Source organism: Spermophilus citellus (assembly GCF_964194105.1).
Source record: "Spermophilus citellus genome assembly, chromosome: 3".
NCBI classification, from domain to species: Eukaryota; Metazoa; Chordata; class Mammalia; order Rodentia; family Sciuridae; genus Spermophilus; species Spermophilus citellus.
In genome coordinates, this window is record NC_138184.1 from 171,659,826 (window position 1) to 171,676,760 (window position 16,935).

The following is a 16,935-nucleotide window of genomic DNA, read 5'->3' on the forward strand; positions in this document are numbered from 1 at the left end:
CACAGGAGAACTCAAACTGGAGAGAAGCCCTACAAATGTAAAGATTGTGGCAAAGCTTTTGGTCAAAAATCACACCTTATTTGGCACAGCAGAACTCACACTGGAGAGAAGCCCTACAAATGTAAAGAATGTGGCAAAACTTTTGGTCAAAAATCACACCTTATTCGCCACAGGAGAACTCAAACTGGAGAGAAGCCCTACAAATGTAAAGATTGTGGCAAAGCTTTTGGTCAAAAATCACACCTTATTTGGCACAGCAGAACTCACACTGGAGAGAAGCCCTACAAATGTAAAGATTGTGGCAAAGCTTTTGGCCACAAATCAGTCCTTATTTACCACAGCAGAACTCACACTGGAGAGAAGCCCTACAAATATAAAGATTGTGGCAAAGCTTTTGGTCACAAATCAAACCTTATTTGCCACAGCAGAACACACACTGGAGAGAAACCCTACAAATGTAAAGATTGTGTCAAAGCTTTTGGTCAAAAATCACACCTTATTCACCACAGCAGAACACACACTGGAGAGAAGCCCTACAAATGTAAAGAATGTGGAAAAGCTTTTGGTCAAAAATCTAACCTTATTCGCCACAGGAGAACTCAAACTGGAGAGAAGCCCTACAAATTTAAAGAATGTGGCAAAGCTTTTTGTTGAAAATCATACTTTACTTGCCACATCAGAACTCACACTGGAGAGAAGCCTTACAAATGTAAAGAATGTGGCAAAGCTTTTGGTCAAAAATCACTCCTAATTTGCCACAGGAGAACTCACACTGGAGAGAAGCCCTATAAATGTAAAGATTGTGGCAAAGCTTTTGGTCAAAAATCATACCGTATTTGCCACAGCAGAACTCACACTGGAGAGAAGCCCTACAAATGTAAAGAATGTGGCAAAGCTTTTGGTCAAAAGTCACACCTTATTTGGCACAGTAGAACTCACACTGGAGAGAAGCCCTACAAATGTAAAGACTGTGGCAAAGCTTTTGGTCGAAAATCAGACCTTATTTACCACAGGAGAACTCACATTGGAGAGAAGCCCTACAAATGTACAGAATGTGGCAAAGCTTTTGGTGACACATCAAACCTTATTCGCCAGAGCAGAAATCACAGTGGAGAGATGCCCTACAAATGTAAAGAATGTGGCAAAGCTTTTGGTCAAAAATAGACCTTCTTCACCACAGAAGAACTCACTGGAGAGAAGCCCTACAAATGTACAGAATGTGGCAAAGCTTTTACTAAAAAATCAGGCTTTATTTGCCACAGGAGAACTCACACTAGAGAGAAGCCTTACAAATGTAAAGAATGTGGCAATGCGTTCAGTCAAATATCACACCTTATTTGCCACAACAGAACTCACACTGGAGAGAAGCCTCACAAATGCAAAGTATGTGACAAAGTTTTTACTCAAATATTACACCTTATTTGCCACAGAAGAATTTACACTGGAGAGAAACCTTACAAATATAAGGAATGTGGCAAACTTTTAGCAATAAAACAGGCCTTATTTGCCACAACAGAACTCACACTGGAGATTAGCCCTACAAAAGTGAATAATGTGGAAAAGCTTTTAATAAAAAATAAAACTTTTTTCACCACAGCAGAAGACATCCTGGTGAATTTGAAATGTGAATAAAGTAATAATACTTTTAAAGAAAGACTAAACCTTGGGGCTGGGGTTGTGGTTCCATGGTAGAGTGCTAGCCTTGCATATTTGAGATCCTGGGTTCGATCCTCACCACCACATAAAAATAAATAAGTGAAATTAAGGTATTGTGTCCAACTACAACTAAAAAATAAGCATTAAAAAAGAAAGACTAAACCTTATTAACAACAGAATTTATACAGAAAAGAACCCTTACAAATTGAAACAATGCAGCAAAGCTTTTAATAAGAATCAATTCTTTTCACCAGTAGGCTACTTATTCTGGAAAGAAGACATATAATGTAGAGAATGTAGAAACATGTTAAATTATATATCATATATTACTAGAAATCAGAGAAAACACACTGGAGAGAAGCTCTACAAATGAGACCATTGTACCATTACTCTAAGAAAGGGACAACATTTAATCCTCACCACAATAACCATAGCGTAGAGAAAATTTTGAAATGTGAAAATTGACAATGTGACAATGCCTCCAAAATTTATTCAGCAATACTCAGCACCTGTGGATACATACTGGTGAGAGAAAATACAAATGGAAAAAAAATGTAGCTACATGTTTCTTAAACACTGCTTATTTTTGGAGAATTCATTGTGCCCAGAAACTCTAAAAAGTTAAATAATATTTCCAAAAGGTATTTAAATTTTAAATTCATTGAACATCTGAAAACTCATACTAGTAGTGAACATTGAACAGATTTTGTCCAAAATGTATGTCTTATATAACAATGAAACATTTATAATAAATGTGAGAGTAAAGTTATTATCTATACATTACACCTTGATGTATATGAGGATGAGTAAAATACAGAACTCATTTAAGTTTAGAAAACAAGTAGTTGTCTTTAAATATTGCTTAAATTTATTAAGCATTATCAAGTTATTTTGTAGAAATATCAGTCATAAATATCATATATGCATAGTGAAGAAACCTCATCTTTGAAAGAATATAATTGATTTCTAAATCAAAAATTACTATTTTCACTTTTGAATACTGAGAAAAGAATTATATGAAATCTATTTTTGATGTTTAACACGTAAGTATAATATTTTAAACTTTAATTTTTTTGTATTTCAGTTTAATTTTAGGTATTTTTATACACTGAGCCACATTCCTAAGCCCTCTCTCCACTTTTTCAAATTTTGAGACTGTCTTGCTAAGTTACTGTAACCACACTAAGTTGCTGAGGCTGAATTTAAATTTCTGAAATTACTCAGCTTCCCAATTTGCTTGGATTACAAGCATGGACCATCATTCCAGGTTTACAGTGCATTTTTTAACCTATATTTAACTTATGTAGGCAATATGTCTTTATAACTGAATATTTGTTTATGTGTTAACACTCATGTATTGCATCCTGTTGTTAAATGAAGATATCATAGTGTTCCACTTGACTAAATGTCCTATGTAACAGTAAAACATACTGTTGAGTGAATAATACTCTAGCATCTGTTAATACTTTTACACGTTTTAATTAAACTTAATGTGGAATACAAAAAAAAGAATATAATATCTGTCTCCACAAAAATACACTTCTCAGTAAGGGACTTTCCTTTCTCTGCTTTCATCACTGTTCTTGTAGCACTTTTTTGTTTTTGTTCTACTCCTTTAACTATACCTTTGCTACCATTGGACTGTAATACACTCAAAAACCTGCTTGTCTGGTTTAGTACATTTGTTTTTTCCCTCACCCATGAATTATATTACTTTAGGCTGAAAAATATTTGGAACTACATATTCTTCTTATATGTTTAGAGTATTATAAAAACTAGTACCAGCTGGGTGTGGAAGCACTGACCTGTAATCTCAACTACTCAGGAAGCTGAGGCAGGAGGATTGCAAGTTCAAGACCAGCCTGGACAACTCAGCAAGACTGTGTTTCAAAATATAAACAAGGCTGAGGATTTAGCTAGTGTTGTCGCACTTGCCTAGCATGTATGAGGCCATGGGTTCAATCTCCAATGAAGTAGGGAAGTTTTTACCATATGCTTGGGATAGCAATGGAGTCTTTCAGAATTATGGTTTTTGTCTCCATGGTATTATATGGTTCATTTGTCCAAGATCAAAATAACTCAGGTAGCCAATCTGATAGCCCTAAAATCAAAATTTAGAGACTTTTCTTCTGTTTTCTAAAAGGGTACATATAAAATGATTACTTTTAAATGGCAAGATTGATATTGTTTGGGCCTTAAATGTCCCGCAAGACTCATTTGTTGAAGGCTTATTCCCCAATGCAGCAGTGTTCAGAGGTGGGTTTAGAGAACTGATTGGAGTAAGAGGGACCTCATCTGTGGATTCATAACTTAATGGACTACTAGGAGGTGGAGTATATTTGGAGGAATTAGATCTTTGGGGGACTCTCACAGGTTATATTTTGTCCCTGGCCCCTTCTTCTGTCTGTCTCTTCTTCTGCCCCTTCTTCTGTCTGTCTTGGACACCATAAGATAAGCAGCTTTCTTCCATTACATGTTTCTTTTTTTTTTTTAACTGACATCTGCTAGTTTTTTATTAAGTATAAAGGCCAGTTAATCAATTCATTAGATTGGTCAAGGCAAGACACCTGAACTACACAACAGAATTTAAAAAGCAGTTGGTTTTGTAGTAGTTCTCTGGTAATCACACACGCACACACACCTACAAACAAATTGGTAGAGTACTCTGGATATTAGATTCCCCCATAATCTTGTATAATGCACTGTTCACAATCTGCAGTTTTTTGATAACGATATAAATTGGACATGACCAAATTAGAGATGACTGATAAACTCTTTTGGGAATTTTAGCTGTATTTCCCCAAAGATTGACTTTAAACAAACAAAAAAAAATCATATAAAAACACAAGATTTAACAGATACTTTGAAAAAAATCACATTGTAACTCAATTTTCTACTTTTTAAATATGACTAAGAAAAAAGTTTTAAGTAGTAATGTCTACATTTAAAAGAATGACAAACTATTAACTGGGTGAATCTGGGTTGGGGGAAAGCTATACAGTACTATTGCACTCCACCAATGTGCAGAATTCCCAAACGTGCCAGCACAGAAAAACTATTTTGCATTGAGGTTTTCCAAGAGGTACAAGGAGACTGCCAAAAAAGCATCTGGTCTGTACTAACAGCTGGCTGTCTTCAGCACAGGCCTTCATAGTGTCAGTCACGCTGCTCTTGCAAAGATCCCTTAATGTAAAAGAGTTTTCAGTGCTGATAGGTGGGGCTATGATCGATGATGCGGAATTGAATCCATGTGCACGTTGAGTTTCATTTCATTGTCAAGAATTTGAACAAGTTGTTGCATGGATGGAAGATGATCAGATTCCAGCTTAGACCATACAGGCACGTCATTTAAAGTTATCTCAAATGCACCTGTTGACATACACTGGTTCTCAATCATGTTGCTTAAGAAGAAAACTATCATACATGCATAGACCTTATTCTCCTGGCCCCACTGCCAGATGCTAGGAGCTTGCATGCCAAAGAAAGCAAAAGGGTCCTTGCCAACAATGATCAAGCCTATTAATACGAGTTTGAAGATTGACAGGAAAGAGGCTATGTGTCTATAAATTGGTTGAGGGAGGTAATTCTCTCCTTCGATTGGGATGTCTGGGTACCGCTGACTAATAACCCACATGTACTCCTCAAACACCCGCCTGTAACCTCAGGAAACACAAATCTGGAACTTGAGCAGCGGCCCCCAAGCGTACTGCATCTTTAACCTCTTGCTGGGCACGCTGCCCAGGTTGGCCGAGGCCTCGCTCAGGGCCACCGCCAACGCCGCCACTAGGAGAAGCAGCAGAAGCCTCATCTTACTGGAGACTACCGCCGCAGCCGCCTTCAGATCGAGACTCTCCATTACATGTTTCCATCATGATGTTTTGCCTCACCTCAGGCCTAAAAGTTACTGGGCCATCGGACCATGAACTGAAAACTCTGAAACCATGAGCCAAAATAAGTCTTTTCTTCTTTAAGTTGATTTCTCTAGGGTATTTTGTCAGAACAGAAAGCTGACTAACACAAAGCCTGTTCAGATAATTTGATCATCAGTGAATCATTTCAATAAAAATATATCCAACACATAAAAAAAATAACTTCAGACTACTATCTCTAATGAACATAGATGAAAAAATTCTCAATAAAATTCTGGCAAATTGAATATAAATGCATATCAAAAAGATATACACCACGATCAAGTGGGGTTCATTCCAGGGATGCAAGGTTGGTTCATCATACAGAAATCAATAAATGTAATTCATCACATCAGTAGACTTAAAGATAAGAACCATATGTTTGGGGCTGGGGATATAGCTCAGTTGGTAGAGGACTTGCCTCACATGCATAAGGCCCTGAGTTCAATCCCCAGCACCACCATCAAAAAAAAAAAAAAAAAAAAAAAAAGAACTATATGATCATCTCAATAGATGATAGATGCAGAAAAAGAAAAAGCATTCGACAAAATACAGCACCCATTCATGTTCAACACTAGAAAAACTAGGGATAACAGGAACATATCTCAACATTGTAAAAGCTATCTATGCTAAGCCCTAAGCCAGGCCAACATACCGGAACATAATCAACACCCATAAATCAAAAGCATTTCTGTATATCAGTGACAAATCCTCTGAAAGAAAAATGAGGAAAACTACCCCATTTACAATAGCTTCAACAAAAAGAAAATACTTGAGAATCAACTTAATGAAAGAGGTGAAAAAGACCTCTACAGTGAAAACTACAGAATGGTAAAGAAAAAAATTAAGGAAGATCTTAGGAGATGGAAAGATCTACCTTGTTCTTGGACAGGAAGAATTAATATTGTAAAAATAACCATACTACCAAAAGCACTATACAGATTTCATGCAATTACAATCAAAATCCCAATGATATTTCTCATAGAAATAGAAAAAGCAAGCATGAAATTCATCTGGAAAAATAGGAGACCCAGAATAGGTAAAGCAATCCTTAGCAGGAAGAGTGAAGCAGGTAGCATCACTACACCAGACCTTAAACTATACTACAGAGCAATAGTAACAAAAACAGCATGGTATTGGCACCAAATTAGACTTGTAGACCAATGGTACAGAATAGAAGACATAGAGACTAACCCACATAATTACAGTTATCTTATATTTCACAAAAGTGCCAAAAACGTACATTGGATAAAAGATAGTCTCTTCAACAAATGGTGCTGGAAAAACTGGAAATCCATATGTAACAAAATGAAATTAAGCCCCTATCTCTCACCATGCACAAAACTCAGCTCAAAGTGGATCAAGGACCTAGGAATTAAACAAGAGACACTGAGTCTAATAGAAGAAAAAGTAGGCACAAATCTCCATCATGTCAGATTAGGCCCCAACTTCCTTAATAAGACTCCTATAGCTCAAGAATTACTATCAAGAATCAGTAAATGGGGGCGGGGATGTGGCTCAAGCGGTAGCGCGGTCGCCTGGCATGCGTGCGGCCCGGGTTTGATCCTCAGCACAACATACAAACAAAGATGTGTCCACCGAAAACTAAAAAATAAATATTAAAAATTCTCTCTCTCTCTCTCTCTCTCTCTCTCTCTCTCTCTCTCTCTCAAAAAAAAAAAAAAAAGAATCAGTAAATGGGATGGATGCAAACTAAAAAGCTTCTCAGCAAACAAAACAGTCAGTGAGGTGAATAGAGAGCCTACTAATTGGGAACAAATTCTTACCACATGCATGTCAGATAGAACACTAATCTCTAGAATATATATAGAACTCAAAAAACTTAACACCAAAAAAAAACAAAAATCCAATCAATAAATGGGCCAAGGAACTGAACAGACACTTCTCAGAAGAAGATACACAATAAATCAACAAACATATGAAAAAATGTTCAACATCTCTAGCAATTAGAGAAATGTAAATCAAAACTACTCTAAGATTTTATCTCCAATCAGAATGGCAGCTATTAAGAATACAAACAACAATAAGTGTTGGCGAGGATGTAGGGGAAAAGGCACACTCATACACTGCTGGTGGGACTGCAAATTGGTGCAGCCAATAAAGAAAGCAGTATGGAGAATCCTTGGAAAACTGGGAATAGAACCACTGTTTGACCCAGCTATCCCACTCCTCAGTCTATACTCAAAGGACTTAAAAGCAGCATACTGCAAGGACACAGCCACATCAATGTTTATAGCAGCACAATTCACAATAGCTAAACTGTGGAACCAACCTAGATACCCTTCAGTAGATGAGTGGATAAAGAAAATGTGGTATATATACACAATGGAATATTATTCAGCACTAAAAGAAAATAAAATCATTGCATTTGCAGGTAAATGGATGGAGCTGGAGAATATAATGCTAAGTGAAATTAGCCAATCCCAACAAACCAAATGCTGAATGATCTCTCTGATTTAAGGATGCTGATTCATAATATGCTGCAGGGGTGGGGGAGAGGATTAAATGAACTCTAAATAGAGCAAAGGGGAAAAGGGAAGGAAGGGGATGGGAGGGGGCATAGGAGTAGGAAAGATGGTGGAATGCAATGGTCATCATCACCCTAAGTACATGTATGAAGACACAAAGGATGTGACTCTACTTTGTGTATAACCAGAATTATTAAAAATTGTGCTCTATATGTGTAATATGAGTTGCAATGCACTCTGTTGTTATATATAACAAATTAAAATTTTAAAAAATTAAGAAAAAAAATATATCCAATGGAGGCTGGGGATATAGCTCAGTTGGTTGAGGGTTTGCCTTGCATGCATGAGATCCTGGATTCAATCCCCAGAACCACCAAAAAAAAAAAGTTAAAAAAAATATTATATATATATATATATATATATATATATATATATATATATATATCCAGAATCTTTTTTAAATACTTTTTTAGTTGTTGACGGACCTTTATTTCATTTATTTACTTATATATCTGTTGCTGAGAATTGAACCCAGTGCCTCACACATGCTAGGCAAGTGCTCTACCACTGAGCCACAACCCCAGCCCATATCCAGAGTCTTGGTTTATTTTAGCAAATATTTATTGAGCCCCTACCATGTTCTAGCACTTATTATGCTAAGTGGTGAGCTAAACGAACAGGAGATTATTTCAAATAATGAAGGAAATAAACAGGATTCCACAGGGGGCATAGTATTTTTTTTAATAGGAAAAAATGAAAACAAAACCAAAAAAGTCCAAGCAGAAAATTTAGTTTGTGCAAAGACCCTGTGATAGAAAAGAGCTGGAACCATTTGAGTATAAGATCTTAAGTTCCATGAGGAAAGTGTTTTTCTTTCTTTTGTTTAGAGCAATATGTGTTACATAATAGGCATACAGAAATATGGATGAGTATCTGTATACCTAGGATTTAGGAAGTATAGTTATATGGAGAGGCAGGCAAGGTTCAGACCATGCTGAGCCCTGTTAAAAATGGGTGGACCACATCTAAGTGTCCTGAGAAACCAATGAGAGGTTTAATGAGAAGACAGGTAATTAGATCTAATTTATATTTTATAAAAATCACAACTGCTGAGGAATTGTTAGGAAGGGAGCAAAAACTGAAGAAGGGAAACCCGATTAGGTGGTATAAGTGAATTAAAGGAAATCACTAACTATAACAATATTAGAGCCAAGGTCATTTACTTTAAATTCCTACTCATTTCACCACTTCAGCAGCTGAGCAAAGTAATAATATTATTAGGTGCTATTCTCAACTTGATTGTAGATTCAATACAATTCCAGTCAAAATCCCAGTAAGATTTTTTGTGGATATTAAAATAGTTCTAAAGTTTACATAAAGAAAAGAAATACCTATAATAGTTCACATAATATTGAAGAACAGCAAAGTTGAAGGACTGACACTACCTGACTTCTTACTGTATAGCTACAGTAATCATGAAGGTGGAGAAAGGATAAACAGGTTATTTTTGTTCTGCAAAAGATACTATCAAAAGAATAAAAGGAGAAGCCACAGATAGGGAGAAAACATTTGAAAAAGATTTATGACAAAGGACTATTACCCAAAATATACAAAGAACTCTTAAAATTCAGCAATATGGACTAGGGATGAACCTCAGTGGTAAAGTGCTTGTCTAGCATTCTTGAGGCCTTGAGTTTCAACTCCTAGTGCTGGAAAAAATTCAACAATAAGAAAACATATCACCTGATTGAAAAATGGGCCAAAGACCTTGACAAAGACCTCACCAAAGAAGATACATAGATGACAAATAAGCATGTGGAAAAAAGGCTCCATACCATGTCATCGGGGAATGCAAACTAAATAATGAGGCACCAATAAACACCTATTAGAATGTCCAAAATTTAAAACACTGACAACACCAAATGCCAATGAAGATGTGGAGCACCAAGTACTCTCATTCATTGCTAGTGGGAATGCAAGATGATACAGGCACTTTGGAAGACAAATTGTTTGTTACAAAACTAAACATATTCTTCCTTCATGATCTAGCAACCACAGTCCTTGGAATTTACCCAAAGGAGCTGAAAATTTAGGTCCACAAAAATTCCCACACAGGGATGTTTATAGCAGCTTTACTCATAATTGTCAAAAGTTGGAGCAACCAAGATGTCCTCATATAAACAAACTATGATGCATCTAGACAATGGAATGTTTTTAAGTGCTAAAAACAAATGAGCTATCAAGCCATGCAATGGCATGTAGAGCCCTTACATGTATATTAGTAAAAGAAGGCCATCTGAAAAGGCTAGTACATTCTGTGTGATTTCAGCTATATGACATTCTGGAAAAGACAAAACTATCGAGATAGTATAAAATCAGTGGTTGTCAGGAATTGAGGGGTAAGAGGGATGACTATGTGGGACACTGAGGACTAAAATACAGGACAACTAAAATACTCTGTGGTACTGCTATGGTGGATACACATCATTATGCTTTTGTCCAGACCCATAGAATGTAGAACACCAAAGTGACCCCTAATATACTAGAGACTTTAGGTGACTTAGGTTTATCAGTGCAACACACGTACCATTCAGGTGGGGAGTGCTGGTACTGGAGAAACCTATGCCAGAGTGGGGTCAGGTAGTGTATGGGAAATCTCTATGCCTTCTACTTTCTGATCAGTTTTGCTGTGAACTTAAAACTGCTGTTAAAAATAAATAAAGTCTGGGGGCTGGGGTTGTGGTTCAGTGATAGAGTGCTTGCCTAGCAAGTGTGAGGCACTGGGTTCAAGCCTCAGCACCACGTGAAAAGAAAGAAAGAAAGAAAGAAAGAAAGAAAGAAAGAAAGAAAGAAAGAAAGAAAGAAAGAAAGAAAGAAAGATAGATATTGTGTCCATCTACAGCTAAAAATATTTAAAATAAAAAGTCTATTAAAAACAACATGTTACTTTAAAAAAATGTTAAGCTAAATAAAGCCCATGAAACTAAAACTAATGGTTATTTTTCTAGAAAACTTGCCCCTCTCATAGCTTGGGCTCTATTTTGAAGGGATAGCAGCATCTTTTTTTTTTTTTTTTTTTTTTTACAAAGACTATCTGTAGTTATAAGCAGTGATCAGTGAAATTGAGTTTAGGGATTGTCACAGAAGTATCTGAAGCTAAGAAGCAATTACATGGTGGATAACTCTGAAAGACAACTGTGACAATAATTTTCCTGGGTGTTAGAGGAACCCCAGCTTCCAGGTGGGAAGGTTCAGCTAGAATAATAAAAACCAAAGTAATTAAAAATCAGGTCATGCCAGGTACAATGGCACACACCTGTAATTCTCAGCAACCCAGAAGGCTGAGGCAGGAGGACCACAAGTTTAAGGCCAGCCTCAGCAATTTAGCAACTTAATGAGACCCTGTCACAAAATAAAAAATAAAAAGGGTCTGGGATGTACTCAGTGGTAGAGTGCCCCTGGGTTTAATCCTGAATACCAAAAGGAAAAAAGAGAGAGAAAGAAAAAAAATCAGGTAACTATCCTACTTGTCCCTCCTTTAGTCCTTCCTCCACATTCCACAATCATTTTCTTTTCTATTCTTTTCTTTCTTTTTTTTTTTTTAGGTTAATATATGGATTCTTGGGCTGGGGATGTGGCTCAAGTGGTAGCACACTCGCCTAGCATGCGTGAGGCACTGGGTTCGATCCTCAGCACCATGTAAAAATAAAATAAAGATATTGTGTCTACCTAAAACTAAAAAATAAATATTAAATTTTTAAAAAATATATGGATTCTTTATATTGAAATAATTTACAATATAAAATTGAGAAGAAAGTTAGTAAATGATTTTTTAAAATAAAAGGTCCTTTGTTCTTTGCTTCACATTTCTTATTTCTGTTCCCCAGAAGGAAATTAATTGAAATGCTTTTGATATTTATGGCCATATTTTTAAATACTATGGTTTCGTTATTTTTTATTAATTTTTTATTTATATATGACAGCAGAATGCATTACAATTCATGTTACACATACAGAGCACAATTTTTCATATCTCTGGTTATATACAAAGTATATTCACACCAATTCGTGTCTCCATACATGTACTTTGGTTAATAATGCCCATCATATTCCACCATCATTTATTTATAACCCCATGCCCACTCCCTTCCCCTCTCACCCCTCTGCCCTATCTAGAGCTCTCCCTCTCCTCTGTCTATACCTAAAGGACTTAAAAACAGCATACTACAGGAACACAGCCACATCAATGTTTATAGCAGCACAATTCATAATAGGAAAACTGTGGAACCAACCTAGATGCCCGTCAGTAGATGAATGGATAAAAAAAAAGTGGCATATATACACAATGGAATATTACCCAGCAATAAAAGAGAATAAAATCATGGCATTTGCAGGTAAATGGATGGCGTTAGAGAAGATAATGCTGCATGAAGTTAGCCAATCCCCAAAACCCAAATGCCAAATGTTTTCTCTGATATAAGGAGGTGAGGGGGAGCATGGGAGGAATAGACAAATTCCATGATCATTTTCATAACTGATAGAACAGTGATAGGATTATCTCTAAGTGTTCTATGGAAACCTCTCAGCACTTAGCTCTGATGCTGTCCTGTCCTGAGGTTCTGCAGAATGGACAGGCTACTCTTGGCTACTACACTGTCCCTCACCCTCTTTTTTCCAGAGCATACTCCACTCATTTTTCTTTCTTCCAGAAATAGTCTCACTGAGTGACTCAGGCTGGCCTCAAACTTGTGATCCTCCAGCCTCACGCTCTTGAGTCCCTGAGATTACAGGTATGAGCCACCATGCCTGGCTTCTTATCATTTTAATGGTGTCTCAAGGAGAAGATATAAATAAGCATGGTCAGTCAGCCAACTTGAACCAGAAACATTAATTACACAAACATGTAGTCAATTATACAATCATGTGAAAGACATTTGGAAAAGATAGAAATTTTTAAAAATCTGTAATTATATCATATTAACACAAATCTATATATTCCTTTGTACTTTTATTCATTCATTCATTTTATCACATATTTACAAGATGTCTATTGTGGTCTGAGCTTTCCAGAGAAATAAAGGACTGGGGATGTCATTCATGTGGTAGAGTTGCCTGCCTAACATGTGCGAGGCCCTGAGTTTGATCTCTAGCACCACAAAAAAAAAAAAAAAAAAAAAAAAAAAAGAACAGGAAGTTTTATAAGGGAGTTATAGTTAGACAGAAATAACCACTAATGGGCTGGGGTTGTGGCTCAGCAGTAGAGCGCTAGCCTAGCATGTGCAAGGCACTGGGTTCAATCCTCAGCACCACATAAAAATAAATAAATAAAGGTATAAAAAAAGAAATTACAACTAATAATACTCTGGTATTTTTATGGAGTCCTAATGTTTTCATGGTTTAAAAAATATAGCCAGGTGCAGGGACACATGCCTGTAATCTCATTGACTACGGTGGTTGAGGCAAGAGGATTGCAAGTGTGAAACCAGCCTCAGTGACTTAGCAAGGCCCTAAGGATTTAACAAGACCCTGTCTCAAAATAAAATATATATTTAAAAAAAGGGCCGGGCATGTGGCTCAGTGGTTAAGTGACTCTGAGTTCAATCCCTGCTACCAAATAATAATAATAATAATAGTAATAATGATAAAATATGTATGTTGTGATTGTACTATGTAGCCAGTCCTATGTCTTTTTTTTTCTTTTAACTTATAGCAGAGTGGGAATGATGAGGAGGCAAAGTTTATTATAGATTATTGCCCATTGAATACTCCTCACCTGCCAACAAGTCTTCGACCAGGATGCTGATAGAGCCTACTCTTACCAAAATAGGGGGGGGAGGTGCAGAATAAGCATTACTCTAGGGAGGGAATCAGGCCTTGTGCCATGGTCTCACTACTTCAGTTCCAATACTGCTCAGCCTGCATAGAAGATGACAGAAGAGAGTGACACTATGCATGTTTTCTCCTCTCCTAATTCAACTCTTCCTCCCTTATTTTCCAAAGTCCTCTTCTTTTGTCTCTTCCCCTCCCAGAATTCTGATCTCCACAAGATTGCTTGGATTTCTCCCAATGCCAGCTACCTCTCCCTGAGGAAAAAGTGAAAGCCTGGTCCATTCAATCTTTTCTTATGTCTTGCAAATTTTATAGCTTCAGGCATCCATTCTAGGTCTCTTTTATTCCTTTATCTGATTTCTGCTTTCGTTGTAGAAATCACATTTTAACATAACTAAACCATACTCCAGTAATTTTTTAAATTCAGAGTTTTTTGTACATTCACAAAATTGTGCAACCATCATCACGATCTAATTTTGGAACATTTTAATCACTCCAGAAAGAAATCACACCTCCATTAGCAGCCACTCCCTATTTTCCCTATGCTCCTGTCGGTCCTCCTTATGGACAATCACTCATCTACTTTCTATTTCTATAGATCTGCCATTCTTGCTGTTTGTATGAGGTATGAGGGGTACGGATAGGGAGAAAGATGAGCTCTGCCTGAGAGGCTTCTACTTCTAACCTCTGCTTATCTGCCATCCCTAAAATTAGAAGTTCAAACTCCTGGTCCCTTTGAAGATTAATTTGTTTCCAAAGATTCCCATCTCATCTCCAAGAGATTATTCACATATAATATCAATAAACACACATGTGCCTAAATTTGATCTTATTTCATGACTTGGATCTTGTAAAGTAAGACTCTCATCCACATGCACACACATGCCTTGCCCCCAGATTATACTTCAAAACTATCTTGTCTGAATTGACAATGAATAGCACTATGCTTTGGATACTTTCTTCTAATTCCCTAATTCCTAGTTTTTCCAGATCAGGTTGTCTTACCTATATCTTACTGATGTTAGGGAAACTATCCAAGTTACTAGGTAATGGTGAAAGGTAGGAGGCAATAGAATGAACCATAGGGAATGACCTGAACAAATACCTATCACTATCGTGTACATTAGAAGTGAACCTGGGAAGATGAGGAGAGAGGCCCTTTAGTGGATGCTTTTTCCAACCAGAGCATTTTGGCCTCTCCAATGTCCCAACCCCTCAGGAGCGGTGCTTTGTGAGGTCTAAGCATCCCATAGCCATCATTGGCTGTGGGGAGAGACATACCAACCAAACACAGCTGAAGAATGAGTTCTCATTGTCCTGGGGAGAGCCATTACAGAGAGGACATGATTTCTGGTGTGTCCTCTACCCCCAATCTCAAATTTCCCACCTCTACTTAGTACAAACTTATTTCTTAGCTTCCCTCCACCACCTCTCACTTCCCTTGATTGTTGCCCTACCAGGGTTAAAAACACAGAAGAGAGCTGGGGTTATGGCTCAGTGGTAGAGCTCTTGCCTAGCATGTATGAGGCACTGGGTTCAAACCTCAGCACCACATAAAAATAAATAAACAAAAACCACAGAAGAATGTAAGAAAAAAAACACTTCACATGAATTTAAGAAAAAAAAATCTATAGCTGTTAAGTACCCATGAACACAGAAAGAGTGAAAAGGGATAATATAATCCAGACATCACCACAAACTAAGCCAAGCAGCCAGGCAGGCCCAAAGAATGGCATACAACCACACAATTCCAAGAAAAGATCTGTGCAGACACTACATGAGCAGCAAGACCCAGAGAATTGAGAACAATATGCTTCATCTCTAGAGTTCTGGCTACTAAGAAATGACCTACTACTGTATGGAGATTGACTGACATAGTAACATAGAACATGGAATGCTATGGTGATTATTAAAATATAATCCAAGGTACAAGAAGCTTCTCAAAAAGTAATATTAGACACCCAGCACAGAAATGGAATTGTGTTGCATTAGCATTTGAAACTGTCCCTCAAAATGAGGGAGTGAAATCACAGAGAGTGTTTCAGTATGTTTGTAGCAAAGCAAGCCCTAGGTCCCCCCACATCTTCCTCAGGAGAGAATATACATACAGTTTACCAAGGGTGGAAAAATATCCTTTCTAGAACAACTTCCCCAACTGAGGGAGACCAATTTAACAATTTCTTTATCTGGTAATCTACATCCATGTTATTTTAATTTTATTTATATATTTTTTTGTATTGAACTCTATGAATGCAAAGCTTACACTCTACCACTGAGTTCCTTCCAGACAGACCCATTTTAAATATGAATAAAATCAGTATGATACTGATGCCTGTGTGCACTCTGGGTGGCTTAAAGGTAATGGAGAAGGAAATGGGGGGAGAAAGAAAAAAGAAAAAGGAGAAAGCAAAAGTATCTTTAAGAGTCTGTGACATCATGGTGCAGGACTGAGTTGCTCTAGTCACTTGGGAGTAATTAAAGTTGAAAATTGAAAGCTTCATTGCCTCCCTCTGCCTCTATTGACCTTGCAGAGCCTTGTTAAAAAAAAGAAAGAAAGAAAAAAGAAAAGAAAAGAAAGAAAAAGAAAAAGGTCAAGGCAAAATCCACCAGAGTAGTAGTACCAGGCCCAGCCACCAGGAGAAGATGGATAATCATGTCGCCATGTCAAGCAGAGGCCTCACCAAATACTCACCTCAAGCCTGATAATGTTCAGCTTCCTGTCTCTTTCCATCAACCATTTGAAAGAACCTGTACCCTCTAAGCACGGTTTTAAGTTGACATTCAAAAATTTTTATCATGAGTTTAAATACTTACTACAGATTTTTAAGCTTTCTGTGAATATTGGTATTTAAAATAAAACTTCAATCAGCCTCGTTTATTTTTTTTTATTATTTTTTTTATTGTTGGTCGTTCAAAACATTACATAGTTCTTAATATATCATATTTCACAATTTGATTCAAGTGGGTTATGAACTCCCATTTTTACCCCTATACAAATTGCTGTATCACATCAGTTACACTTCCATTGATTTACATATTGACATTCTAGTGTC

The 16,935-nt window shown here is 36.9% G+C and overlaps 1 pseudogene across 1 annotated transcript; it reads right to left on the bottom strand.

Moving 5' to 3' along the window:
- Positions 1 to 4,174: 4,174 nt before the first annotated feature.
- LOC308644821 (thioredoxin reductase-like selenoprotein T) lies at positions 4,175 to 5,464 on the bottom strand (annotated as a pseudogene). Its single transcript has one exon. The product of its transcript is annotated as a thioredoxin reductase-like selenoprotein T (transcript).
- Between the last annotated feature and the right edge of the window lie 11,471 nt (positions 5,465 to 16,935).